This window comes from Pteropus vampyrus, unplaced genomic scaffold (assembly GCF_000151845.1).
Source record: "Pteropus vampyrus isolate Shadow unplaced genomic scaffold, Pvam_2.0 Scaffold119, whole genome shotgun sequence".
In the NCBI taxonomy this organism is placed as follows: domain Eukaryota; kingdom Metazoa; phylum Chordata; class Mammalia; order Chiroptera; family Pteropodidae; genus Pteropus; species Pteropus vampyrus.
The window spans coordinates 528,957-536,939 of record NW_011888900.1 but is presented as its reverse complement, the minus strand read 5'-3'; the positions used below and the strand labels follow the sequence as shown (position 1 = coordinate 536,939).

At 45.0% G+C, this 7,983-nt stretch overlaps 1 pseudogene; it reads left to right on the top strand.

Annotated features, from left to right (window-relative positions):
* Nucleotides 1–3,843: 3,843 nt before the first annotated feature.
* LOC111743703 lies at nt 3,844–3,962 on the top strand (annotated as a pseudogene).
* The last annotated feature ends 4,021 nt before the right edge of the window (nt 3,963–7,983 follow it).

Sequence of the window (7,983 nt, the reverse complement as noted above, 5' to 3'; positions counted from 1 at the left end):
GCATACACGACAAAAACTCTTCAGAGAATAAAGAGAGAATGACAAGGACACCTAAGGAATTATTTGGCTCCATTTTTAAAGAGCACACTATGAGGAAATTTCCTAATTTTCCCATTAGAAGAGAGAGGTAACACGTGACTTTAAAAAAATGATGAGCACTTGACCTGGAACTGGACAAAAATAATGTCAGCAGAAATAGGGACCCTCCACTCGAGCGGCTCTGCGGGTGCCAGAAGCCGTGTTTGACAAAGGCGCGTCTGAGTCAACAAACACTGCCATGCCTCAGAACGGTGGCTTTCCAAAGGACCCCGTCCAGAGTGGAACTCTCGGTAGGTCAAGAAGGGAACGCCCCTGAGGCTCCCTGTCTAGAAAACTGGTGGAATGTGCTGGAACGAGCACTAAGTCCATAGACAGGTATAAACTAGGATGGGGGCTGCGGCACGGCCTCTGCACAGAGAAAGAATACAAACGCGCCTTCTAGAATTTTCCGAGTGGATAACCCACGGGGCAGAGAACCACGGGGAACCAAGGGACACAACCTGTTTAGATTTTCAGCACTGTTTCCCCACCTTCTATTCACAGATACCCCAAAGCCACAGCCCCTCTCCATACTGACTCCTCGTTCTCGCCTCCGTTCAGAAACCGGCTGTTACCCTTAACCTTCCACCCTTACCCACTCATCCAAGGAGTTGCTGGATGGACCCCGTCAGTCCTACCTTCTAAATATCTCTCGAACGCGTCCTACTCTCTATCCGCATGGTCCCTGAGCGTTCCCTCCCGCCTGCATCGCTAAAACAGCCTCGTGTTGAGCCTCGCTCCTCGGGTTCACTCCCATGCCGACTTCTCTGCACGATGCCATCTGCTCTCTCTCTCCTATGCAAGACCCTTCAGGAGACCCTCAGTCCCTGGCACAGAGAACCACTCAGGACTGGGCCCTCCTCACCTCTCCACTGGTACCTGTCCCCCGCCCCACCTCATACTTTACATGTCAGGATAATGGGGTCGTTTTCCAGCCTCAAATACTTGACGCTCTTTCTTCCTTCCCTGGACCTTTGCACCTGCTGTTCCTACTGCAGAGGACACGCCTGCCCTGCTCCTTCAGTTGCCAGACGCTCTGCCACCCTCAAGTCAGACAACCATCATGAGGGCTCTAGTGGCCCCTCTTGTGGAAGTTTTACACCGAACAATTCCTCGAGGAACATGGAAAGGAGCTCGAAGGACGGGCCATGCACGGGGCGCCTGCTACGTGCCAGGCGCTGTCGTGGGGCCTCGCACACATGCTCCACGAATTCTCAGGCCCGCCCGCGGGGCACACAGTTTAATTCTCATTCTACGGGTGAAGACACCGAAGCACAAAAATAAATAAACAAATGAAGCGACTTTCCAAATGTCACAGGACGAGTTAGAAGAAATCCATCTTGCTCTTACCATCGTAAAGACGAAAAGCAAAATGACAGGAAGCAGGAATTTCTCTTAAAAATAAAACCGTCGACAGTGAAATCTCCATAAATTAACCCCATAACTAAACTCACCATTTTATATGTGTGTATATATATATATAATGTTATATGTATATAACGTTATATATAAAAATATAAATTTTAATCGCGGTAAAATATACGTAACACAAATTTACGATCTTAACCATTCCTGTGTCCAGTGGTGTTGAGCACAGTTACACTGTTCTGCAACCAATCTCCAAAACTCCTTTCATCTTGCAAAACTGAAACTATTAAACAACTCCCCGTTCCCGGTGCTCCGCCCGCTGACGACCACCTTCTACTTCCCGTTTCCATGAACTTGACTGCTCTAGGGACCTCGTATGAGAAAATCATGCAGTATTCATTCCTTCGCGACTGGCTTATTTCACTTAGAATAATGTCCTCCAGGCTCATCCATGTTGTGGCCTGTGTCAGAATTTTCTTCCTTTTTGAGGCTGAAGAATAAATACTCCATTGTACGCATACGCAGCCTCGTTTGTTCCTTGATGAAAACCTCTGTTGCTCCCAACTTTCGGCTATTGTGAATAATTCTTCTATAAACACAGATGTATTAAATTTAATATATTTACAAGTAATTTGCTAATAAATCACCATAGCAAAACCTTGCAAATGGCACTAAAGCATTCTGGGTGTTGAAATAACCAGTCGGTTGAATGACCAAGCCATCTCGGCAAGCTATGAAATATGCAGAAAAGTGGTGGATATATTTCAATCCGGGCCCCGTGGAAAGAATATATTTAGGGGGAAAAAAAATCTCCTCTACTTATTTTGTTAGAATGAAGTTGGGTATAAATAATTGAACTATTTAGGGAAATAAATATATACCAAAAAATATTGTGTACTATGTTTTACATATTATAAACAATAAATCCATGAGCGTCCAGGAAAGTACTTTACACTTCCTGGAAATTGCTCGTGAGAGGCCATTCTGTTCCACTTCATCATATTTGGAACTAACAGCTTTCCTATGTACTGATTAGGGGTGGACGTTGGCGATGTTCTGTGGAAGCCTCATTCCCCCCGCTTCTCCGCCATCCTGTTGCTGTTTTACGGAGCAAACTCCTAAGAGCTAACACCTGAGACAATCTCTAAGTGCGAAGCGCTGTGCCCAGCAGCGGCGGACGCGTGGGGAGAGCATCGGCGTCTCCGCGTGTGACTTTTCTTTCTCTAAATACTCTTCCGCTCCCTATGAGAGTCATCCTTCCAGGGATGCCTAAGGAACCTTGCCCCACCTCTCAGAGGAGAAAAAGCATCTCCTTCTCTGCTCCCTCAGACGCCATTTTCTGTGGCTGCCTTTGAAGCAAAGGTGTGTTGTCCCCTCACATCGCGCCCGGCGGTCACTTCGCTGTCCGCTGTCCGCTCCCCGCTCCCTCGCCTCTCAAATGAGGGCAGGCGATAGCGCATTTATTGAATGAAAGAGAGAAAGGAATGAGAAGGAAGAATGTGAGAGGGGATGAGTTTTATTTGTCTGTAATTTAAGAAGGAAAACAGATTTTGCGACGTGCGCCCCCGCTGGCCGTGCGTTTCAGGACTGCGGGCCTCCCTGTCTCTCGCCTGTTTCCTAGTCTCTCATTTGCTTTTCTTCCTTCCCAGCTTCTCTACATCATCCCACATGGCTCCACATAACAGCTGCAATCATGACCAACGTGTGACTCCCACTATTCAAAAACTGCTCATCACCAAGTAAAGCCCAAAACTTAGACCCGCCACCCGCCGGCCTTCCCCTAAGCCGGTCACCAAATGTGTTTTACATACATCCCGAGTGTAAAGAGCGTTTCCCTTTGACGTGGTGTTTTTCATGATACGTCTTTCTTCTAGAATCGTACCCAGATTTCCAGCCTGGTGTGGACACCTTTCACGCATCCCTTCGAACTGGCCTCGCAAACAAACGTCTGTGCCACTTAACAGTTTCTATAGTGTGTCACGGTGGCTTGATCCACATCACGTTTACGTAATGTACAGCCCACACCTCCCCGTCAGATTAGAAACGTCTCAAAAACAAAGACCTTCTTACTCAGTTGTTCTTCTCATAGCAAACAGTAAATGCCTAGGCAATGGATTTAGAAAGAATTTACACAACTTTAAAAATTACTGTTATCAACATTTATCCAACAAAGCAGACCTTAATACCTCCAAGTGTCATTTGAGCAACAATGTTTAACAATTTATCTTTCGGTTCAATTCTGTTATTTTCTCTGAAAACATAATAGCCTGTGTTAAGAATAAAAATTCAAACACTGTGTCAGCTCAAAGAAACGCAATGCCGGTACTTGGAAATATTTCCATCTTATTAAATGTTCATTCTTTTAGGAAGCTTTTCTAGGATTTAAGAAAAATAAGAGTCAATGGCCACGCCACCCTGAGCAAGCCCGATCCCGTCTGATCTCGGAAGCTAAGCAGGGTCGGGCCTGGTTAGTACTTGGATGGGAGACCACCTAGGAAGACCAGGTGCTGCAGGCATAAAAAACAAAAAATAAGGGATTGTAAACTGACAAGGTCCTTGCAATCCGTGAGGTCAACCTATTAAAAAAATAAAAATAAAAAAATAGGAGGAAAAATAGGGGGATTTGTATCAAGACCCCCGGTGGATTACCGAACCCCATACATTCTATGTTGTTTCTTATATGTACATCCTATGATAAAGTTTAATTTACAAATTAGGCGCAGTGAGAGATTAACAATAACTGATAATAAAATAGAACAATTGTGACAACACGCTATAATAAAAGTCTTGCGAATGTGGTCCCTCCCTCTAAACGTGTCACGTTGTAGTGTGCCCACCCTTCTCGTGGTGATGTGAGATGGCACGGTGCCTGCGAGGTGACTCAGGCGAGGCGAGGTGACCGACGTGGGCGTTGTGACGTCGCGTTAGGCCACCACACGCGTTACTTGAGCATGAGCACTGGGATAACACCTCAGTCGAGCTGATGACGGAGACAGCTACTAAGTGACCAACGAGAGCGTAGTGTGGTGAGAAATTTCGTCATGCTTCTGAGAACGCTGTGCAATTGAACGCTCGTGTATTGCTTATACCTGAATTTTCCACTTATGATTTTCAGACCACAATCGACTGCAGGTAAAGCAAAAATTGACCAGGGAAAGCAAAAATGCACATCAGGAGGATCACTGTACTTCCGATTGCAGCATCCAGTGTGTGAAGAAAAATAAATGGACTCAGCCATAAGGGGAATGAATTAGGTAGATGACCTAATCCTTTCTGAAGTGTCGGGCTCTTTATGTGTCAAGAAGGATATTGTCCCACACACTCAGAGAATACACACCCGCACCCCTTTGCTAAGCTAATCTGGAAGTGCCCGTGTTGGGAGCAGACGGAATTTCATGTAGCCTGAAAGAAATCGGACAAATTTGTCCTTAAGAGCTCGTCTGCTAAAGTGGGAATGTTAATTTTCTTAACCATCCTGCTAATTAAATGGCACACTTAAATTCTCACAGAACTCATGCTCAGACTTCACTCTTATAGGCCACGATCACCGCTCCACTGAATCCGCAGGTAGGACCCGCGTCAGCTAGTGACAGTGCTGTCAGATGTGAATACTGCGTGTCATATCCCCATCCTGAGAAAGCTGCTTATATCAATCTTCTACAGAACATGGGCCTCGCTCTCTGGGCAGATTATGAAGAAGACTTTAAAAAAAAAAAAATTGTGAGTTGGTCAAATCGCTGAAGCCAGGGAAAATTTTCTCACGTTGAGATTTATTGGATTGTGAATAATGTCTCAAGGGAAGCTCCAGAAGCCCCATCAGCTGTGTTATTTAATTAAAACTATTGTGGAGTAAGTAGGAGAGATGACGCCTGGGGGAAGAATTTTACGCTGATCCCTGAAGGATTGACTTGATAGTCTTAAAATTCTTAACCATTTCGAAATCTTAAATGTCTTTAGAAACTTTCTGGAATGAGAGGGAAAACCATCCCGCTTACAATCCCCACTCTCTATAAAACCGAACAAAAACCAAAGCCAGCCGCCAACGGCATCGCTGAGCCTCTGAGCCCTTTTCATCAGACCAGCTAAGCAGGCCCAGGATGCACTGGCTCGGAGAGGAAGGAACTGAGGGGCCCCAGGCTGCTGATAGGCAGGGGCTCGACTTTTCCCTGCTTTCCCCAGTGGTTTACTTTCCTTTCTGTTCATTTGTTTGCAAACGACCAAAATCCAGCATTTTTTATCTTATAAAATACAATAAAATATGTAATTGTGCTCTCAGTTAATAATGCTGTGATCTGTCGATGGGAAAATTCCTGTAAGATGTCTTTGAAGGTCACTGACACCCACCCCCTAATCCTACAGAGACGTTTCCGAGAGAGGACGTGTCAGCGAACGATGCTTGCCTTTGATGGGAGGAATCTTAAATGAAAATGCAGACCGGAGAAGGTCCAGGGCACACATGTGGCATGTGTGGGCTGAGTACGTTCCCGTTACTGGGATGGGCTCTTACCCACACTCCTCACCCTACCCTGGCACCCACATGCCACCAGCACCCACTCAGAAGAGGAAACAGCGGTCCAGATCTTGTCGCTGGCAGCTGTCTCAAGTGCTGGGGTAACAGCGTTTGTGGCAAAGGGTGACAGAAAAGGTGTGAGCAGTCTGGTCACTGAAAGGTGGAGCAACCAAAACCAAGGGCTGGCTACACGGTCTCCAGCTCCGTGAAGAAAACCTTCAAGAGCCGCAGGGAAACATTCGCGAGCTTCAGCTGTCGCCCTTTCTCTAGCAATTCAGCCAGAAACAGAAACAAAAACAAAAAACAAAAAACGCCCCTGCCCTGGGGTCGGCTCAGAAATAAAAATAGCCACCCATTAGAGACTTAAATGTAAGACCCGACACCTAAAACTTCTAAAAGAAAACATAGGCAGTAAACTCTCTGATATTACTAACAGGAATTTCTTTTCGGATATATCTCCTCGGGCGAGGGAAAGACAAGAAAAAATTAACAAATGGGACTATGTCAGACGAAAAAGATTTTGTACAGCAAAGGAAACCATCGACGAAATAAAAAGACGACCGTTTGGGAGAAGATATTTGCTAATGATACATCTGATGAGGGGTTAATGTCCAAAATACATAAAGAACTCATACAACTCAACAACAAAAAAACAAACAATCCAATTAAAAAATGGGCAGAAGACCTGAACAGATATTTCTCCAAGGAGGAAATACAGATGGCCAATAGACATATGAAAGGATGCTCAAGGTCACTAATCATCAGAGAAATGCAAATTAAAACCACAATGAGAGATCCCCTCATACCTGTCAGAATGGCCATCATCAATAAATCAACAAGCAGCAGGTGCTGGTGAGGACGTAGAGAAAAGGGGACCCTCCTACATTGTTGGTGGGATTGTGAATTGGTACAGCCGCTATGGAAAACAGTCTGGAGGTTCTTCATAAAATTAAAAATCGATCTACCTTTTGACGCAGCAATTGCACTTCTGGATATTTATCCAAAGAAAACCAAAACAATAATTCATAAAGATCTATGTGCCCCAATATTCATGGCAGCACAATTACAATAGCCAAGATACGCAAGCAACCTAAATGCCCATCAACAGGTGATTGGATAAAGAAGTTACGGTTCATATATACAATGGAATATTACTCAGACATTAAAAAAATGAAATCCTACCATTTGCAACGACATGGATGGACCTAGAGGTTATGCTGAGTGAAATAAGTCAGACAGAGAAAGATAAATATCATATGATTTCATTGACATACAGAATCTAAGAAACAAAAAGAACAAACTCATCAAAAACAGACTCAGTGGACAATGTGGTGCCGGACGCGGGGGGTGGGGTGTTGGGGAGTTGGAAGAATGGAGTGAAGGGTTAAAGAAGAACAAATTAGTAGCTAATGGATGGTCATGAGGATGGGGAGCACGGCAGAGGGAATGCAGTCAGCATTAATATGATGCTAGGCGGAGGGTCAGGGGAGGGAGGGAGCAACTGGGGGAATCGTTTTATGAACTACATAGATGTCTAGTCAATGTACCGTATACTTGAAACTAATTTAAATAAATAAATTTTTAAAAAAATAGCCACCCAAAGAAGGGAATGGTCTGTGTACATAACAAAAACGGTCGCAGGCAAAGATCACAGCCAATTCCATCCCCTGCTCTGGATCGACGGAGTGCATTTTCAAACGAGTCTAAAGCAAACGTTCCTTTCTGAATGGTACTATGGCCCATGAGTGTAGAAGACAGGGGGGCCTCGCAGGGTGCAGGGGGAGGCTGGTGTGCACGCCGGGGTGGATAGAGAGGACACCACGTGCATAAAACCCAAAGGTGTCCTTGTGCTCGTGCATGAAACGTTATCAGCCATCCAGTTATCGGACTTAATTATGGATATAAATCTAGCTTTGTCTTGTCTTAGAGGTGTTTTTCTTGTATTTCTCTTTTTTAACTTTTGGTTGTAGAGTTTTATCGGCAAGCCTGAGAGTCGGCTCTCAGGGTGATATGTGCTTTCAAGCAAA